Source organism: Crinia signifera, chromosome 6, assembly GCF_055691185.1.
Source record: "Crinia signifera chromosome 6, ASM5569118v1, whole genome shotgun sequence".
Lineage (NCBI taxonomy): Eukaryota > Metazoa > Chordata > Amphibia > Anura > Myobatrachidae > Crinia > Crinia signifera.
Window position 1 is genome coordinate 8,912,339 of NC_139222.1, and position 22,785 is coordinate 8,935,123.

General features: G+C 47.5%; 1 protein-coding gene across 1 annotated transcript in view; it reads right to left on the bottom strand.

Moving 5' to 3' along the window:
• LOC146009910 (uncharacterized) overlaps positions 1–22,785 on the bottom strand; it is a 272,626-nt gene that overhangs the window by 179,071 nt on the left and 70,770 nt on the right. The gene's annotated exons all lie outside the window — the stretch shown is intronic.

Below are 22,785 nucleotides of genomic sequence, written 5' to 3' on the forward strand. Positions count from 1 at the left end.
GAGCTGACATCACATGACTTCCTCTCACACACCTGGCCACACCTGCGTACTCCCTGACACTCCCAGATAACAGCCGCTCACCATGTAATGATTCCCCAGTGTGTGCAGTCTGTGCGTAGCCCAGGACTTACTCAGCGGCTGCAATAGGATCAGGCTGATCGGGGGCGGAGCTGACATCACATGACTTCCTCTCACACACCTGGCCACTCCTGCGTATTCCCTGACACTCCCAGATAACAGCCGCTCACCATGTAATGATTCCCCAGTGTGTGCAGTGTGTGTGTAGCCCAGGACTTACTCAGCGGCTGTGATAGGATCAGGCTGATCGGGGGCGGAGCTGATGTCACATGACTTCCGCCTGCATTTTTCCGGACACTCCCAGATAGCAGCTCATTACCACCCCCCAAACACCGTCTTCCTGTCAATCGCCTTACAAATGGCCGGCGATTATAAAAAGTATTAGGATTCCATCGCAGGGCGGCCTCATATGTGCACAGCCTATCGGTAATCGCCCGGCCTGCAAATTTGCTGCTGCTTGATGAAGTCTGAATTGGGCCCAGATAGGTTGTTTCTGGCTGAACCTTATATTCAGGAGACACATAGACAACCACTGTATACCATGATCACGGCGATTTGTCTCGTTATCGCTGCTGTTCCCATAAACATACTAGTTCCCGATACAAGTGACAAGGGACGGCCACCACCAAAAGCTCCATTATTCTCTAATAAACGGCAATGACCCTGGAATCAGGGCTTTCTGGGAAGTGTTTTATGTTGAGCTGCATCAGTATCTCGGACACGGGTATGTTTTGTATTTTTAATCTCAAAACTGAAACTTTTTTCCAATTAATTTGTGATTGTGAAATATTTGGGCTATTTCCCATTGTGTGACCCATCCGCTTATCCCGGTCACTGTAACACTAACAATTAGCAGCGAATTACATGTGAAGTAATCTGCGTCCGCTCGCCATGCTTCGGGCTCGGTGGCTCGCTGCTCTCGCCACACTATATAACGTCAACTCCACGCCGACGTGGATAGTGGGGGTATGAAAAGGTCGGAGGGCGCGTACCGCCGCCCCTCGCGGGCTCGCTGCGCTCGCCACGCTTCAGGTTGGCGTTGATAGTGGGGTGGCGTTAACAATGGGGGGCATTTAGCCATCAGGGTGGGTATACAATTAAAAATGGGGTCTGGGGGCCATTTCACATATTTTACAGGCATCTGGGTGCCTGTACATATAAAAATGGGGGGCATTTATCCAAAATCGCGTCGCATCGCATCACGTCGCATTGTATACCATACAATAGCATACAATGCGACACGATTTTCTCTTCAAGGGAATTTCAAGGGAAATCGCGTCAAATCGCATGCTTAAGGTAGTGGCGTACAATGTCAACATCGGGCGCCCAGATAATACAAAAGATGATTGGTTGGTTCTTTGTCAATATCCTCTCTGGGAGAAGCCACTGCAGGCCGCTTTCAGGGGTGTGTGGCGGAACAGACTCAACATTAGGCCCCACCCCCAATACAGGGAAATACCTGTGATTGGCGGTTCTACAACGAGGGACGGGAAACAATCAATGTGATTCCAGGCATTTATCCCCCGCTGATCCGTGATTGCTGGTGATTGTCACAACATCCTTCCCCCTTCACTAGGAAGCAGACAGGATATGGGGAGCTGCCTATTTTTGGGGGGTTACAGGGGACTACAACAATAATTGGGAGTCTCCCTGCAGCATCCGGGATGGTGGCGAGTATGACTTTATCTCTCTATACTTTCTGCACACTTTGATAAATCTCTCCATTGTCTGTCCACTGACTGCATCCTGTGTAGCGGTCAGCCATGCGCGGGCGGTCTGACAACGTTCTTAGCCGATAATAGTGTTAGGGACTATATGAGTTGGGTGGATGATTAGTTAATGAACAATGCTGTTATGTTTAATACGTTCTGCCCTCTGGTTCACCACGCCGGTCATCACTGCACTGTCATGAGGTGTCACCACCACACCCCCTGCACCGCCCACTTGTGCCACACCCCCTGCACCACCCACTTGTGCCGCACCACCCACCTCACCCTCCCGGTGGCAGCCTAATGGTGGGCAAGTATGCTGATGAGGTGGAAGTGGGTTGTAACTGGCATTTATTAAGGATGTGCCAGTGATCTGAGCAGAGATGGGTGTAAGAGAAGATACGCCCGCTGGGATGATGATGATGCAGCAAACCTAGATTGCATGTCCTTATGTGTGGGGGGCAGATTGTTTTCTTTCCGCCTTCCATTGCAGGGAAGATCCCCGGAAGGCCGCTGCACCTGTGAGGCCGCCTGTCCACCACTTACCTATATTATTTTTTGGTACTTATATGTTACCCGGGCGCCCGGCTACGCAGCGGGCAGGTGGGTGGTGAGGCAGCAGACGGGAGGGCGGGCAGTGATGCGGGAGGGTGGGTGGGTGGCGGTGACATGGGAGGGTGGGCAGGTGGTGGTGACGCGAGCAGGAGGGTGAGCGGGCGGCGGTAACGTGATGCAGCCGCTGGGAGAGCATCACATGTTTTCTCTCCCCCAGTGGCACTAGCCAGCCACCTTTGCCATCGATAGACCCAGAGCCACCTTGTCATCGATGGTGGCCATCGATGGCAAAAGTGCAACTGACCATCAATGGTGTATAAGTATGCAATGGATGACCATCAATGTTTTTACACAGGGATAGTGACATTGATGGTGGGAAACCATCTGATTCTCCCCCATCGATGTCAAAACTATTCGACATTGGCCATAAACCATCAATGTTTTGTAAACATCAATGGTCGATGGCCATCCCTAAGCGCTGGGACTATTATGGCGGACCCACGGAGAGCATATCCCCGCTATCCACGTCATACCCCCACTATCCACGTGGGCGTGGAGTTAACTTTATAAATTGAAGCGTGGTGAGCGCAGCGAGCCCGGTGAGGGGCCGCGGATACGTCCGCAAGAGGATACGCGTCCCCTCGCCACACTTTGTTAGATTAACACAATGCCCACGTGGATAGTGGGGGTATGACGTGGATAGTGGGGGTATGACGTGGATAGTGGGGGTATGACGTGGATAGTGGGGGTATGACGTGGATAGTGGGGATATGTAACATTATGCATTAACATAGCTCCAAATACGTAACTAGCATAGTGGTGTATTAGTATTCTCAATACACCACTACGCAAACTATGTAACGGGCGCCCAACTAACATATAAGTACCTTATTTTATATATGTGGTCCTGCCCAGAGTCTGGGCCACCATCTCCCCTGATTACTCACACCTACCCAATCCACCAGGTCACCAGTAATGAGGGGAACACTATAGCGGGTGTGCAACCAATGTGTCCCCAGATGTAACTTACTTATTAGACAGCTATAGGGGTAAATCAATGCGGCCGGCGAGCTATATGGCGAGAGTATCCAACTGCGTCCCCATCACTTGAAGTTTCCACCTCGCTGGTTCTTTTCAGCGAAACGGTGAGTGCGGCCATCAAAACGGCAGGGCTCGCCACAAAATGCAGCGGGCTCGCCGTTCCGGGGAATCCTCCCCATCCACTGACTGCGAGGATTTCCCCGGAACATTGAATACAGCGTGCGGCCGGCGAGGGGATTAGACGGCGAGGATGGGTTGTCTCCGGCGATCCTCACCAAAACAAGCCATTCTCACCGCACAACCTCTCTCGCTGGCGGCATTGAATACCGCCCATAGTCTACAGTATAAAAAGTGATTTCACCAGTTTGATTTTTCACTTTAAATTGATATATGACACTGACGAATATGATGTTCTACAGATCATTATAACAAATAATCTGAAATTATTCATCAACTTTTTTTAAAAACTTCATAAACGCCGTTTGCATCATTTGTGATCTTATGGTGAATTAAAGTTGTACCCTATGGTATACATGTGTAACACCATGCACCATACTGCACCAGCTTATATCTCTTATTTATCACAAAATATCTCCCATCCTGACCCCTCCGCTCTACACATGATCTGCGCCTCTCTCCTGCACGGGTCACTAGCTCCCATTCACTATTACAGGACTTTCATCAGGCTGCTCCCATCCTATGGAATGCCCTTCATTGCACAGTAAGACTCTCCACCAGTCTCCAAACCTTCAAGCGTTCCCTGAAAACACACCTCTTCAGGCAAGCCTATCATATTTATATACCACCCTCTGAGGCACTTATGTATTATATAGCTTCCCTTCTGGACCTGTAACTTGGTGGGACTGCTATGCTATTACTGGTGCCTGTCCTTGTGTTTCCCTCCTATATCCCTATAGATTGTAAGCTTGCAGCAGGGCCCTCCTACCCCCAAGTCTGTCTGTCGTTACCCAGTTTGTTTTATAACTGTCTACTATTGTAAAGCGCAAAGGAATCTGCTGCGCTATATAAGACAATGTAACAGAATCTGCTGTGCTATATAAGACGCTGTAACGGAATCTGCTGCGCTATATAAGACACTGTAATGGAATCTGCTGCGCTATATAAGAACCTGTAACGGAATCTGCTGCGCTATATAAGACACTAACGGAATCTGCTGCGCTATATAAGACACTGTAACGGAATCTGCTGCGCTATATAAGACGCTGTAACGGAATCTGCTGCGCTATATAAGACGCTGTAACGGAATCTGCTGCGCTATATAAGACGCTGTAACGGAATCTGCTGCACTATATAAGACACTGTAACGGAATCTGCTGCACTATATAAGACACTGTAACGGAATCTGCTGCGCTATATAAGACGCTGTAACGGAATCTGCTGCGCTATATAAGACGCTGTAACGGAATCTGCTGCGCTATATAAGACGCTGTAACGGAATCTGCTGCGCTATATAAGACACTGTAACGGAATCTGCTGCGCTATAAAAGACGCTGTAACGGAATCTGCTGCGCTATATAAGACGCTGTAACGGAATCTGCTGCGCTATATAAGACGCTGTAACGGAATCTGCTGCGCTATATAAGACGCTGTAACGGAATCTGCTGCGCTATATAAGACACTGTAACGGAATCTGCTGCGCTGTATAAGACGCTGTAACGGAATCTGCTGCGCTATATAAGACACTGTAACGGAATCTGCTGCGCTATATAAGACACTGTAACGGAATCTGCTGCGCTATATAAGACACTGTAACGGAATCTGCTGCGCTATATAAGACACTGTAACGGAATCTGCTGCGGTATATAAGACACTGTAACGGAATCTGCTGCGCTATATAAGACGCTGTAACGGAATCTGCTGCGCTATATAAGACGCTGTAACGGAATCTGCTGCGCTATATAAGACGCTGTAACGGAATCTGCTGCGCTATATAAGACACTGTAACGGAATCTGCTGCGCTATAAAAGACGCTGTAACGGAATCTGCTGCGCTATATAAGACGCTGTGACAGAATCTGCTGCGCTATATAAGACACTGTAACGGAATCTGCTGCGCTATATAAGACACTGTAACGGAATCTGCTGCGCTATATAAGACGCTGTAACGGAATCTGCTGCGCTGTATAAGACGCTGTAACGGAATCTGCTGCGCTATATAAGACACTGTAACGGAATCTGCTGCGCTATATAAGACACTGTAACGGAATCTGCTGCGCTATATAAGACACTGTAACGGAATCTGCTGCGGTATATAAGACACTGTAACGGAATCTGCTGCGCTATATAAGACACTGTAACGGAATCTGCTGCGCTATATAAGACACTGTAACGGAATCTGCTGCGCTGTATAAGACACTGTAACGGAATCTGCTGCGCTGTATAAGACACTGTAACGGAATCTGCTGCGCTATATAAGACGCTGTAACGGAATCTGCTGCGCTATATAAGACGCTGTAACGGAATCTGCTGCGCTATATAAGACGCTGTAACGGAATCTGCTGCGCTATATAAGACACTGTAACGGAATCTGCTGCGCTATAAAAGACGCTGTAACGGAATCTGCTGCGCTATATAAGACGCTGTAACGGAATCTGCTGCGCTATATAAGACGCTGTAACGGAATCTGCTGCGCTATATAAGACACTGTAACGGAATCTGCTGCGCTATATAAGACACTGTAACGGAATCTGCTGCGCTGTATAAGACGCTGTAACGGAATCTGCTGCGCTATATAAGACACTGTAACGGAATCTGCTGCGCTATATAAGACACTGTAACGGAATCTGCTGCGCTATATAAGACACTGTAACGGAATCTGCTGCGGTATATAAGACACTGTAACGGAATCTGCTGCGCTATATAAGACGCTGTAACGGAATCTGCTGCGCTATATAAGACGCTGTAACGGAATCTGCTGCGCTATATAAGACGCTGTAACGGAATCTGCTGCGCTATATAAGACACTGTAACGGAATCTGCTGCGCTATAAAAGACGCTGTAACGGAATCTGCTGCGCTATATAAGACGCTGTGACAGAATCTGCTGCGCTATATAAGACACTGTAACGGAATCTGCTGCGCTATATAAGACACTGTAACGGAATCTGCTGCGCTATATAAGACGCTGTAACGGAATCTGCTGCGCTGTATAAGACGCTGTAACGGAATCTGCTGCGCTATATAAGACACTGTAACGGAATCTGCTGCGCTATATAAGACACTGTAACGGAATCTGCTGCGCTATATAAGACACTGTAACGGAATCTGCTGCGGTATATAAGACACTGTAACGGAATCTGCTGCGCTATATAAGACACTGAAACGGAATCTGCTGCGCTATATAAGACACTGTAACGGAATCTGCTGCGCTGTATAAGACACTGTAACGGAATCTGCTGCGCTGTATAAGACACTGTAACGGAATCTGCTGCGCTATATAAGACGCTGTGACAGAATCTGCTGCGCTATATAAGACACTGTAACGGAATCTGCTGCGCTATATAAGAAACTGTAACGGAATCTGCTGCGCTGTATAAGACACTGTAACGGAATCTGCTGCGCTGTATAAGACACTGTAACGGAATCTGCTGCGCTATATAAGACGCTGTGACAGAATCTGCTGCGCTATATAAGACACTGTAACGGAATCTGCTGCGCTATATAAGACACTGTAACGGAATCTGCTGCGCTATATAAGACGCTGTAACGGAATCTGCTGCGCTATATAAGACGCTGTAACGGAATCTGCTGCGCTATATAAGACACTAACGGAATCTGCTGCGCTGTATAAGACGCTGTAACGGAATCTGCTGCGCTATATAAGACACTGTAACGGAATCTGCTGCGCTATATAAGACACTGTAACGGAATCTGCTGCGCTATATAAGACACTAACGGAATCTGCTGCGCTGTATAAGACGCTGTAACGGAATCTGCTGCGCTATATAAGACGCTGTAACGGAATCTGCTGCGCTATATAAGACGCTGTAACGGAATCTGCTGCGCTATATAAGACACTGTAACGGAATCTGCTGCGCTATATAAGACACTGTAACGGAATCTGCTGCGCTATATAAGACGCTGTAACGGAATCTGCTGCGCTGTATAAGACACTGTAACGGAATCTGCTGCGGTATATAAGACACTGTAACGGAATCTGCTGCGCTATATAAGACACTAACGGAATCTGCTGCGCTATATAAGACACTGTAAATAAATAAATAAATAACACCATGTTACGTACAGCATTAGTGATGTGCTAAGGTTGTTTGTACGCAGATATCTTCCACAGCTCAGCACAGGGTGGAGGGGGGGGGGGGACTTAGGGTAGTACTCCATATGCATCAGGGCATTACCCTGTCACCTTACCAGGCCCCTGTACTCATACCTAAATAATATAGCGGCGATTGGAACCAAAACCAGCATACATGGCAGTGGGTACAAGAACGGACACAAACAATAACCACGCAGACACGATTGTTGATGTTATATTATGATGTTATATATTTGTTAGATGTTACACGGTTGGTATTAATGTTATACAGATGTTATACAGATGGTATTGTACGATGGTAAATAATTAGTACAGAGATGTTCCATACACCGGTAAGGTGGTGAGGTGATGTACGGTCAGACACAGCATTGCTCCAAGCCATCCCCAAGCAGATCTGGGCTGTGCCGCCATGTTTCTGGCTACCTCAGTGTCGACCTTCTTACACTTCCTGCCCAGCTTGGTCTGGACCCCGGTCTTCACGTTGGCTTTGGTATTATTGTCCATGGAAACATCATTGGTGGCTTCATCTAGGATTTCATGGCCAGGGGAAGTCTTCTTGGTGGTGGTGCCAAGAACATCAGGGCAACCATTTTGGAGTGTCTGGATCTCTCTCATCAGATTGAAGCTGGGAGGTCTTTTTTTGCCTGAAGAGGTCTCCTTGGTGTTATCCCCCCATCCATCCCTCACCTCTGGGTGGTAATTATCTGCATCAGTACCATGGATTACTGTGACTGTGTCACCTTTCTCACCACTGCAGAGATCTTCTCCTGCTCTGACCTTATCCATATATCCATGGTCTGGGATGTTGGGGCTGGACATGTGGAGATGTTTCCCAGCATCAGATGTAACTGCCTCCCTGCCGTCACCTTCACCATTGGCATCGCCAGTACAGAATATGGCAGTTGGAAGTGATGTCTCTGCACCCGCCTCTGGCAGTTGCTCTTCTATGTATGTCAGGCTGGGAGATCTTTCTTCCTCATCTAGAGACATCTCTGCGGCGACATCCTCCTCTTCATCATCATCATCATCCCCTGTGTAATAAACCACCTTTCCTTCACCAGGGGAAGTGAACACGGTGTCATAAGTCACAGTGTGGTAAGTGACCATTTGTAAGTAAGACTCTTCAGCCATCTCCTCCTCTTCTATGTATGTCAGGCTAGGACGTTGGTCTTCCTCACAGAGATACAGCTCTGCGATGACATCCTCCTCTTCATCATCCCCCGTGTAATAGACCACCTTTCCTTCACCAGGGGATGTGAACATGGTGTCATAAGTCACAGGGTAGTAAGTGACCATTGGTAAATAAGACTCCTCGGCCATTTCCTCCTCTTCTATGTATGTGAGGCTAGGATGTTGGTCTTCCTCACAGAGATACAGCTCTGTGGTGACATCCTCCTCTTCATCATCATCCCCTGTGTAATAGACCACCATTCCTTCACCAGGGGATGTGAACATGGTGTCAAGAGTCACAGGGTAGTAAGTGACGATTGGTAAATGAGACTCCTCGGCCATCTCCTCCTCTTCTATGTATGTGAGGCTAGGACGTTGGTCTTCCTCGCAGAGATACATCTCTGCAGTGACATCCTCCTCTTCATCATCATCCCCTGTGTAATAGACCACCTTTCCTTCACCAGGGGATGTGAACATGGTGTCAAGAGTCACAGGGTAGTAAGTGACGATTGGTAAATGAGACTCCTCGGCCATCTCCTCCTCTTCTATGTATGTGAGGCTAGGACGTTGGTCTTCCTCGCAGAGATACATCTCTGCAGTGACATCCTCCTCTTCATCATCATCCCCTGTGTAATAGACCACCATTCCTTCACCAGGGGATGTGAACATGGTGTCAAGAGTCACAGGGTGGTAAGTGACCATTGGAAAATAAGGCTCCTCGGCCATCTCCTCCTCTTCTATGTATGTCAGGGTAGGATGTTGGTCTTCCCCACAGAGATACATCTCTGCGGTAACGTCCTCCTCTTCATCATCCCCTGTGTAATAAACCACCTTTCCTGCACCAGGGGATGTGAACATGGTGTCAAACGTCACAGTGTGGTAAGTGACCATTTGTAAATAAGACTCCTCGGCCATCTCCTCCTCTATGAGTAGAGGGAGGCCGGGAGGACTCTTCCCACCTCCAGACATTTACAGTCTCAGGCTGAGAATTGTAGATCTTCTTTTTTAAGGTTTTTTTTCTCTCTCTCTCTCTAAAAAGCTCCTTCCACTGGCAACTCGTATTGAGAAGTGAGGTTGCTGTGGCAGCAGCTGATTATTCCATGTGTGTGATGTCACAATGCACTGTCTAACTGACTGTGACATCACCACTAGCCATCAGCACTGGCCTGGAGAAGGGTTCAGCTGGTTTACAGCATGTAATGAATCCATACAGGTGTAGATATCAGTATTGCTGTATGGTGTCAGGCCCATAACTAGGCGCAATCTTCCTACATTATATCCTTCTCGGAAACAACATGTAGGGCCGGATGTACGAAGCTTAAAAAAAGTGATAAAGCAGAGAGTAATAAACTGCCAGCTCCTAACTGTCATTTTTCCAAACCTAGTCTGTAACACGGCAGGTAGAAGCTCATTGGCTGGCACATGATCTCTCTCCACTTTATGTTTTGTGTGTGTGTAAATTGTAACCTAGGTTCTGCTGTATGTAATGTATAATATGTATTGTTATGTAGGGATGAGTAGAGCACAGCTGTGTGTATGTGCGTGAGTGGGCACTGTCTGGGGGTGTAATCATTTTTGGGGCGCGGAGAGTTATGATATCCGGGGGATTATTGTAATGAGCTCTTCCTCTGCTTGATGGGGGTTTTGGGGACTGGGGTCAGTCTCTTATCTGTATTAATGGTGAAAATATACATTTTTGCATTTTACAGTCTTGACACAACAGTCGCCATGTCTGACCTACTGGTGATTACAGTCATTTAGTGTCCTTCCATTATGCATACCTCCCAACTGTCACGATTTTAGAGGGACAGTCCCGATTTTCGGGTACTGTCCCGCTGTCCCACCCGCGGCAGGCATTGTCCCGCTGCGGGGGGTGGCAGTTGGGAGACCCCCCAATCTAGTAGAATAGACGCTGTGCGCATGCGCACAGCGTCTATTCTCGTATGAAAATGAGGTTGCGGCTAATTAGCATAAGCCGCGCCCTCATTTGCATACACCCCGCCCCCTTTTCGGGCGCTGTCCCTATTTCCTCCGGCCAGAAGTTGGGAGGTATGATGATGGTAGAGACTTCCTTGGGCCGGGTATGGAGGGAGGTGGAGCCAAATTCAGGAGGCGTGACCCAAGCAGAGAAAGCAATGTAAAATACTATGCGTGTCACTGCGTAGCGTGCTGCCAAGGGGGACCCTCCTGCCTGGGAACTAGTCAGTAAGTGGACACAGAGCTAGTGTTCACTCTAGCACCCGCCAATTTTGAAAACCCATGCAGTTCCTCTTTCCTGCCTGGGGTGTCGCTGTCTGCTGTAGTGCTGCTAGCACAGTGTGGTCTGTATATCAGCACTGATATGCAAACCAGACCTGTGCTAGAAACACCACAGCAGACAGCGACACCCCAGGCAGGGAAGAGGAACTGCATGGGTTTTCAAAGATGGCGGGTGCTAGAATGAACACTACAGAGCCATAACTACACTTTTTGGATCCCTGTGCCAAAAGGACTGTTAGCATCCCCTCCAATAGGGGCATGCCCATATGTGGAAGGGGTATGATGAAACTCATCCCAGATATCACACACACACTTTTATAGAACGCTGCAAGAACATGTATTTGGGCCCCTACTGATTGAGCTATTTGCTCCTGAATAACCAATGACAATATTTGTATCTATAGGAAGTTACTTCTATTTCGCAATCAGCTGTGCGCCTGAGCAGATGTATGTAGTACAGAGCCACACATTCCATCCCCTGCAGCCACACACCACATAGATCTGCTCAGCTGCAATGCTGATCATATATGTACACCACAGTGGGTGGGTTAGGATCCCCAGGGCCAGATTAGCAATGGGGCGGATGGAGCTGCAGCTCCAGGCCTTCACACCAGCTGGCCACATGCTTGGCCGTACACCAGAAGTATTACAACTGCATTTTGTTCTCACTTGAGGCATTTCCCATAAAACAAAACCATCCCAGTAACATACAAATTCATCTGTGCTGCAGCCCCCCCTCCGGATCCGCCACTGGTCATTCCGCATTCCCAGGGAGCGGAGATGACAGCTGGCAATACATTCAGTTGTGAGGTGCGTCTAGGGTGGAACTGGGAGCACTTCAGGACAGATGCTGAATGAATGTGTGGACACTGGAGGCAGCCATTTTATGGGAGGCAGCCATTTTGTGGGATGAACCGAACGCTATGAGGAGGCAGCCTGTCACCATTTAGGAGATGCCTCAGATGTGGACACTATTGTCACTGCTGCTGCTGCTGCTGTGTCTCTGATCTGCTGCTGCACAACAAGGCTCTGAGGTTACACAGAGTGGCCACCACATCTCTGCTGCTGAGGCCGGGAACGCACAGCTGCCACTGAATTGGTCCGGCGTCCATCTATGACCACTCGTACATTGCTATATGGGAATACAATGTGCCAAACACCAGAACTATCCTCCTGTACCTCTGACATTATCCTAATTAATAGAACAGATACATTGGAATGGAAAAACAAATCCGCAACCTGTAAGGATCATTTATTTACTAACTAGTCAAAATGACGGCTGCAATGTACTTTCACTTTGAGCTGTGACAGTTTTTAGCAAAGTCTCCACCATATAGGTTTAGCATAAAAGTCACTGGGCCTGGAAGACCTACACAGAGCATAAATATCAGACGTCATCGCCGGAAACTGTAAATAAATACTGTAATACAGCTGACGCGGGCCCCGGTGGTACTGTAATACAGCTGGCGCAGGCCCCGGTGGTACTGTAATACAGCTGGCGCGGACCCCGGTGTTACTATAATACAGCTGGCGCGGGCCCCGGTGGTACTGTTATACAGGTGGTGCGGGCCCCGGTGTTACTGTAATACAGCTGGTGCGGGCCCCGGTGGTACTGTAATACAGCTGGCGCGGGCCCCGGTGGTACTGTAATAAAGCTGGCGCAGGCCCCGGTGTTACTGTAATACAGCTGACGCGGGCCCCGGTGGTACTGTAATACAGGTGGCGCAGACCCCGGTGGTACTGTAATACAGCTGGCGCGGGCCCCGGTGGTACTGTAATACAGCTGGCGCGGGCCCCGGTGGTACTGTTATACAGGTGGTGCGGGCCCCGGTGTTACTGTAATACAGCTGGTGCGGGTCCCGGTGGTACTGTAATACAGCTGGCGCGGGCCCCGGTGGTACTGTTATACAGGTGGCGCGGGCCCCGGTGGTACTGTAATACAGGTGGTGCAGACCCCGGTGTTACTGTAATGCAGGTGGTGCAGACCCCTGTGTTACTGTAATGCAGGTGGTGCAGACCCCGGTGGTACTGTAATACAGGTGGTGCAGACCCTGATGTTACTGTAATACAGGTGGCGCAAACCCCGGTGTTACTGTAATGCAGGTGGTGCAGACCCCTGTGTTACTGTAATGCAGGTGGTGCAGACCCCGATGTTACTGTAATACAGGTGGCGCAGACCTTGGTGTTACTGTTATACAGGTGGTGCAGACCTCGGTGTTGCTGTAATACAGCTGGCACAGAATCCCCGATGCCAACAACCAACGGGCCGCTCTTCAGCCGATAAATCATGCACAGAACGGGCATATTGTGATGTCGCCCGCACTTCCCCTCTGTCGCTGCCGTATTGACGTGCTGTTGCGTTGAAGGGGCGGGGAGAGGCTTGCATCTGCAGAAACGGGGGAATGTCGCCCATGTGTTCTTGGAGGGTAGAGTCTGGGGTCTGCGCGCTGGCGCTTACTCCACTGGCCTTTTGCGTGGCACACGATCGCGATGTTGGACTCCAGCCTGCCACATTGGTCGCAGTTCTGGAATCGCAGATACATGCAGGACCATTGTACCCGATTTGTTTTTCTTCTATATATCTAGTGACTTCTATCTGGGGTTTGGTAACTTATGGCTGCCTCACCTAATTATTTCCCCGCTTTAATTCTGCATGTCTGTGTGGGATACCACTTGACCTCCCCTATTGCCGGTAAGTTCCACCCTACAGATTGACCACCTTTATTTCTCAACAAAGTCTCTGGAGAACCACACACTTGGTCCAGCAAGGTTTTAATTTATGGAAACATTGGGTGTCTCGACTCAATGACGATGTAACCCAGAGGTTCCCAAACTCCTTCCTCAGGGAACCCTATTATTCCAGGTTTTAAGGATAACCTTGCTTGGGCACAGATAACTTAATCATTATGATGTAACCATCTTTGCTCAGCCTTGGGTCCTGGGCTGGTGGAACTGTGGGCATAGAGGTATGCTTCTCACCACCCATGGTCATGGACCCAACTGTTCCGTTTGTAAGTCGTCTCTATCTGACTACCCGTTATCCTTGGAAGCAGTAATGCTATGCGGACTAGGGATTGCCATCTATGGCAAAATACCTGGAAATATATGACCATCGATGGTCACCCAACCGGTGGTCATCCCTTTTCTTTGACTAGCTAACCCGCGAGCCACTCAGAACCTGAGGGCGGGGCTTCACGGGTATCGTGGATGATCTATGCTCTGATAAAACAGATATTTATCTGATAAGATTAGATATGATAAATAACCCAAACCAAATTTATTTACTTTATTACCTTTAAATATAACGGCAATGCTGAAATGATTGCACACCCACACAACCTTGTTATAAAATGTATGGCAATGCTTTACTTAAAGAATAGCTTCATTACAGGTATTTGCAAATGCAGACTAACACAAGAAACATAAAATTGATTATCTAATACTTAAACAGTAATTATAAATCAAATCAAAATGGAAACCTTTCAAGGACAGTGATCAGCCATGATTAAACCTCCTTCATAATTACCTCCAGCCCCCCCGTGCTTGCTGGTTCTTCCTCAACTGCCTTTTTCCCTCCTTCTATCACTCTGATATTTAAACCTTTATCACATTAATTAATTAATTACTCATATGCATTGAGTCTTATTGGCAAGCTCTGCTTTCAATCATGATGTCATAATTAACCCAACACCCAACTTCAGTGGCCTTGTGGGTCTACGCATGTGTGGCCTTGTTCCCATCTTATTCAGTTTGTGGAGACTAGCTTCCTGTCCTTGCTACATTATACTGTCAACATCACATTCTTAAGCTTCTAAAACCAAAAACAATTCTTTATAAGAAATCACTTTTACAGCACTGTTCTGAATGATCAGCCATTTTAATAATATTATTATGCAAGTCATGCCTAACAAAATGGCTGCTGCTTTATAATATATTATAACTGTTTAGCGCAAAGGGAAGGCCTCATACGCAGTGAATAGTACAGTGTGCAACAAGCTAAAGTCATCTGCAGCAATAATAGCGGCAGTCAGGAAAACAGAATATAATAAAAGCATAGATTTATTGATTAGTTGATTTTCTGTATTATCAGCTCCAAGTCTGACACCTATTGCCAATCGGTCAGGCTGTATCATCAATGTAGGGAACCATCTGGTTCTCCCCCATCGATGGCAGATTCTACATCGACCCCACCCCTCCACTAGAGGCCACAACTCTTTTTTTGGGCAGGACCCAATTTCCGACTACTGAACAAAAGTTGCCAATGTGCCAATCCCAACCATTCATTAAGGAGGAAACTTGTCTATAGCTAATACAAGAATCCTGCATAAGAACAGTTTAATAAATATAAACATATTGTCAGGTCTGTCATTCATACTTACCTACCTACCTCTGACTGCCGCATAGGGGGTGTGGTCAGCAGGAAGATGGGCTGCTCGGGGGCGTGGCAGCATGATTGCATCATTGAGGCTCTGCCCTCCCCTGCCAAACAGTGCCAATAACACAGGGGCCCCTTCAGTCCGCCCATTTGTGGAATAAATGAAGGTGCCTGCTTAATGGAGGTCTTTCGTTGCGTGTTGCAAGCTTTACTCTGATCTATGGCGTGTTGGGACACAAGAGAAGTGCAACACAGGAAGAGTGACATCATATACTTACAAACCGAGGCCTCTGGTCCGCCATCCGTCCACGTCCCAGCTCAGACTTCCGGTTACTGCTGGAAATTATGTGGCAGCGACCGATCAGCTGTGGGGGGAGTATTGCATATAAAACATATCGACCAAGTATAAGAACAAAGTATAAAATATAAAAATAATATAAAAAGATTGTGCAAATGAATATATGGTGGAGCATTACTGTATAAACAAATACAATTATTATAGTCAAAATACGTGCTCATGTGTAATCTTATGTGAACCAAGACAAATATAATATGGTGATCCACTAGATGGTGCTATAGTGCTCAGTGTTTAACCCAACATCTCTGCGAGAGATGTTCAAAATATCCAGCGTCGCTCACATTTGTTATGTAAATTCAAATAAAATGACATTACAGGTTATTATGAGGAATAGAAATGTTTTACACCAATTTTGACAAATTCACCTGGCACTCAAAGGGTTAACTGACTTGTTTGCGTGTGAAGAATATATATTACCAAAAATGGCATTTAGTGGGCTGCACCTGGGGGACTCGCAAGTCTGCCAATTCGCAGCTTTGTGAGTCAACCAGAATAAGGACCGGAGTATTGGTCAGGTTTTGCGCATGTGCGAATATGTGCATGCAAAACCCCAGAAGCTCCATAGTGGGTGGTATGGGGGTGGGCAGGGGGCTGGAGCATGGGAATGTCCAGCATTAGGTCGACAATGGGACGGACGGTCAACATGAGTTTTCAATGAAACTATATAACGTCAACTCCACGCCGACGTGGATAGTGGGGGTATGAAAAGGTCGGAGGGCGCGTACCGCCGCCCCTCGCGGGCTCGCTGCTCTCGCCACGCTTCAGGTTGGCGTTGATAGTGGGGTGGCATTAACAATGGGGGCATTTAGCTATCAGGGTGGGTATACAATTAAAAATGGGGTCTGGGGGCCATTTCACATATTTTACAGGCATCTGGGTGCCTGTACATATAAAAATGGGGGGCATTTAGCCAAAATCGCATCACGTCGCATTGTATACCATACAATAGCATACAATGCGACACGATTTTCTCTTCAAGGGAATTTCAAGGGAAATCGCGTCAAATCGCATGCTTAAGGTAGTGGCGTACAATTTCAACATCGGGCGCCCAGATAATACACAAGACGATTGGTTGGTTCTTTGTCAATATCCTCTCTGGGAGAAGCCACCGCAGGCCGCCTACAGGGGGTGTGTGGCGGAACAGACTCAACATTAGGCCCCACCCCCAATACAGGGAAATACCTGTGATTGGCGGTTCTACAACGAGGGACGGGGGCCAATCAGTGTGATTCAGGGCATTTATCCCCCGCTGATCCGTGATTGCTGGTGAGTGTCACAACATCCTTCCCCCTTCACTAGGAAGCAGACAGGATATGGGGAGCTGCCTATTTTTTGGGGGGGTTACAGGGGACTACAACAATAATTGGGAGTCTCCCTGCAGCATCCGGGATGGTGGCGAGTATGACTTTATCTCTCTATACTTTCTGTACACTGTGATAAATCTCTCCATTGTCTGTCCACTGACTGCATCCTGTGTAGCGGTCAGCCATGCGCGGGTGGTCTGACAACGTTCTTAGCCGATAATAGTGTTAGGGACTATATGAGTTGGGCGGATGACTATTTAATGAACAATTCTGTTATGTTTAATACGTTCTGCCCTCTGCTTCACCACGCCGGTCATCACTGCACTGTCATGAGGTGTCACCACCACACACCCTGCACCGCCCACTTGTGCCACACCCCCTGCACCACCCACTTGTGCCGCACCACCCACCTCACCCCCCCCGGTGGCAGCCTAATGGTGGGCAAGTATGTTGATGAGGTGGAAGTGGGTTGTAACCGGCATCTATTAAGGATGTGCCAGTGATCTGAGCAGAGATGGGTGTAAGAGAAGATACGCCCGCTGGGATGATGATGCAGCAAACCGAGATTGCATGTCCTTATGTGTGGCGGCAGATTGTTTTCTTTCCGCCTTCCATTGCAGGGAAGATCCCCGGAGGGCCGCTGCACCTGTGAGGCCGCCTGTCCACCACTTACCTATATTATTTTGTGGTACTGTGGCAGGTGGGTGGTGAGGCAGCAGGCGGGAGGGCGGGCAGTGATGCGGGAGGGTGGGTGGGTGGCGGTGACGTGGGAGGGTGGGCAGGTGGTGGTGACGCGAGCAGGAGGGTGAGCGGGCGGCGGTGACGTGATGCAGCCGCTGGGAGGGCATCACATGTTTTCTCTCCCCCAGTGGCACTAGCCAGCCACCTTTGCCATCGATGGACCCAGAGCCACCTTGTCATCGATGGTGGCCATCGATGGCAAAAGTGCAACTGACCATCAATGGTGTATAAGTATGCAATGGATGACCATCGATGTTTTTACACATCAATGGTCATCCAGGGATAGTGACATTGATGGTGGGAAACCATCTGATTCTCCCCCATCAATGTCAAAACTATTCGACATTGGCCATAAACCATCAATGTTTTGTAAACATCAATGGTCAATGGCCATCCCTAAGCGCTGGGACTATTATGGCGGACCCACGGAGAGCATATCCCCGCTATACACGTCATACCCCCACTATCAACGTGGGCGCGGAGTTAACTTTATAAATTGAAGCGCGGTGAGCGCAGCGAGCCCGGTGAGGGGCCGTGGATACGTCCGCAAGAGGATACGCGTCCCCTCGCGGGGCTCGCCACACTTTGTTAAATTAACTCCACGCCCACGTGGATAGTGGGGGTATGATGTGGATAGTGGGGGTATGACGTGGATAGTGGGGGTATGACGTGGATAGTGGGGGTATGACGTGGATAGTGGGGGTATGTAACATTATGCATTAACGTAGCTCCAAATACGTAACTAGCATAGTGGTGTATTAGTATTCTCAATACACCACTACGCAAACTATGTAACGGGCGCCCAACTAACATATAAGTAACTTATTTTATATATGTGGTCCTGCCCGGAGTCTGGGCCACCATCTCCTCTGATTACTCACACCTACCCAATCCACCAGGTCACCAGTAATGAGGGGAACACTATAGCGGGTGTGCAACCAATGTGTCCCCAGATGTAACTTACTTATTAGACAGCTATAGGGGTAAATCAATGCGGCCGGCGAGCTATACAGCGAGAGTATCCAACTGCGTCCCCATCACTTGCAGTTTCCACCTCGCTGGTTCTTTTCAGCGAAACGGTGAGTGCGGCCATCAAAACGGCAGGGCTCGCCACAAAATGCAGCGGGCTCGCCGTTCTGGGGAATCCTCTCCATCCTCTGACAGCGCGGATTTCCCCGGAACATTGAATACAGCGTGCGGCCGGCGAGGGGATTAGACGGCGAGGATGGGTTGTCTCCGGCGATCCTCACCAAAACAAGCCATTCTCACCGCACAACCTCTCTCGCTGGCGGCATTGAATACCGCCCATAGTCTACAGTATAAAAAGTGATTTCACCAGTTTGATTTTTCACTTTAAATTGATATATTACACTGACGAATATGATGTTCTACAGATCATTATAACAAATAATCTGAAATTATTATCAACTTTTTAAAAAAACGTATACAAATTCATAAACGCCGTTTGCATCTTTTGTGATCTTATGATGAATTAAAGTTGTACCCTATGGTATACATGTGTAACACCATGCACCATACTGCACCAGCTTATATATCTTACTTATCACAAAATATCTCCCATCTCGACCCCTCCGCTCTACACATGATCTGCGCCTCTCTCCTGCACGGATCACTAGCTCCCATTCACTATTACAGGACTTTCATCGGGCTGCTCCCACCCTATGGAATGCCCTTCCACGCACAATAAGACTCTCCACTAGCCTCCAAGTGTTCCCTGAAAACTCACCTCTTCAGGCAAGCCTATCATATTTATATACCACCCTCTGAGGCACTTATGTATTATATAGCTTCCCTTCTGGACTTGTAACTTGGTGGGACTGCTATGCTATTACTGGTGCCTGTCCTTGTGTTTCCCTCCTATGTCCCTATAGATTGTAATCTTACAGCAGGGCCCTCCTACCTCCAAGTCTGTCTGTTGTTACCCAGTTTGTTTTATAACTGTCTACTATTGTAAAGCACAAAGGAATCTGCTGCGCTATAAAAGACACTGTAACGGAATCTGCTGCGCTATATAAGACACTGTAACGGAATCTGCTGCGCTATATAAGACGCTGTAACGGAATCTGCTGCGCTATATAAGATGCTGTAATGGAATCTGCTGCGCTATATAAGATGCTGTAATGGAATCTGCTGCGCTATATAAGACGCTGTAACGGAATCTGCTGCGCTATATAAGACACTGTAACGGAATCTGCTGCGCTATATAAGACGCTGTAACGGAATCTGCTGCGCTATATAAGACACTGTAACGGAATCTGCTGCGCTATATAAGACACTGTAACGGAATCTGCTGCATTATATAAGACGCTGTAATGGAATCTGCTGCACTATATAAGACACTGTAATGGAATCTGCTGCGTTATATAAAATACTGTAACAGAATCTGCTGCGCTATATAAGACACTGTGACGGAATCTGCTGCGCTATATAAGACGCTGTAACGGAATCTGCTGCACTATATAAGACACTGTAATGGAATCTGCTGCGCTATATAAGACACTGTAACGGAATCTGCTGCTCTATATAAGACACTGTAACGGAATCTGCTGCGCTATATAAGACACTGTGACGGAATCTGCTGCGCTATATAAGACGCTGTAACGGAATCTGCTGCGCTATATAAGACACTGTAACGGAATCTGCTGCGCTATATAAGACACTGTTACGGAATCTGCTGCGCTATATAAGACACTGTGACGGAATCTGCTGCGCTATATAAGATGCTGTGACGGAATCTGCTGCATTATATAAGACACTGTAATGGAATCTGCTGCACTATATAAGACGCTGTAACGGAATCTGCTGCGCTATATAAGACACTGTAACGGAATCTGCTGCGCTATATAAGACGCTGTAACGGAATCTGCTGCGCTATATAAGATGCTGTAATGGAATCTGCTGCGCTATATAAGATGCTGTAATGGAATCTGCTGCGCTATATAAGACGCTGTAACGGAATCTGCTGCTCTATATAAGACACTGTAACGGAATCTGCTGCGCTATATAAGACACTGTAACGGAATCTGCTGCGCTATATAAGACACTGTAACGGAATCTGCTGCATTATATAAGACGCTGTAATGGAATCTGCTGCACTATATAAGACACTGTAATGGAATCTGCTGCGTTATATAAAATACTGTAACAGAATCTGCTGCGCTATATAAGACACTGTGACGGAATCTGCTGCGCTATATAAGACGCTGTAACGGAATCTGCTGCACTATATAAGACACTGTAATGGAATCTGCTGCGCTATATAAGACACTGTAACGGAATCTGCTGCTCTATATAAGACACTGTAACGGAATCTGCTGCGCTATATAAGACACTGTGACGGAATCTGCTGCGCTATATAAGACGCTGTAACGGAATCTGCTGCGCTATATAAGACACTGTAACGGAATCTGCTGCGCTATATAAGACACTGTTACGGAATCTGCTGCGCTATATAAGACACTGTGACGGAATCTGCTGCGCTATATAAGATGCTGTGACGGAATCTGCTGCATTATATAAGACACTGTAATGGAATCTGCTGCACTATATAAGACACTGTAACGGAATCTGCTGCGCTATATAAGACACTGTGACAGAATCTGCTGCGCTATATAAGACACTGTAACGGAATCTTCTGCGCTATATAAGACCCTGTAACGGAATCTTCTGCGCTATATAAGAAACTGTAACGGAATCTGCTGTGCTATATAAGACGCTGTAACGGAATCTGCTGCGCTATATAAGACGCTGTAACGGAATCTGCTGCGCTATATAAGACACTGTGACGGAATCTGCTGCGCTATATAAGACGCTGTGACGGAATCTGCTGCGCTATATAAGACACTGTAACAGAATCTTCTACGCTATATAAGACACTGTAACGGAATCTGCTGCGCTATATAAGACGCTGTGACGGAATCTGCTGCGCTATATAAGACGCTGTGACGGAATCTGCTGCGCTATATAAGATACTGTAACTGAATCTGCTGCGCTATATAAGACACTGTAACGGAATCTGCTGCGCTATATAAGACACTGTGACAGAATCTGCTGCGCTATATAAGACACTGTAACGGAATCTGCTGCGCTATATAAGACACTGTAACGGAATCTGCTGCGCTATATAAGACGCTGTAACGGAATCTGCTGCGCTATATAAGACGCTGTAACGGAATCTGCTGCGCTATATAAGACGCTGTAACTGAATCTGCTGCGCTATATAAGACACTGTAACGGAATCTTCTGCGCTATATAAGACGCTGTAATGGAATCTGCTGCGCTATATAAGACACTGTAAATAAATAAATAAATAACACCATGTTACGTACAGCATTAGTGATGTGCTAAGGTTGTTTGTACGCAGATATCTTCCACAGCTCAGCACAGGGTGGGGGGGGGGGGGGACGACTTAGGGTAGTCCTCCATATGCAACAGGGCATTACCCTGTCACCTTACCAGGCCCCTGTACTCATACCTAAATAACATAGCGGCGATTGGAACCAAAACCAGCATACATGGCAGTGGGTGCAAGAACGGACACAAACAATAACCACGCAGACACGATTGTTGATGTTATATTATGATGGTATATATTTGTTAGATGTTACACGGTTTGTATTAATGGTATACAGATGTTATACAGATGGTATTGTACGATGGTAAATAATTAGTACACAGATGTTCCATACACCGGTAAGGTGGTGAGGTGATGTACGGTCAGACACAGCATTGCTCCAAGCCATCCCCAAGCAGATCTGGGCTGTGCCGCCATGTTTCTGGCTACCTCAGTGTCGACCTTCTTACACTTCCTGCCCAGCTTGGTCTGGACCCCGGTCTTCACATTGGCTTTGGTATTATTGTCCTTGGAAACATCATTGGTGGC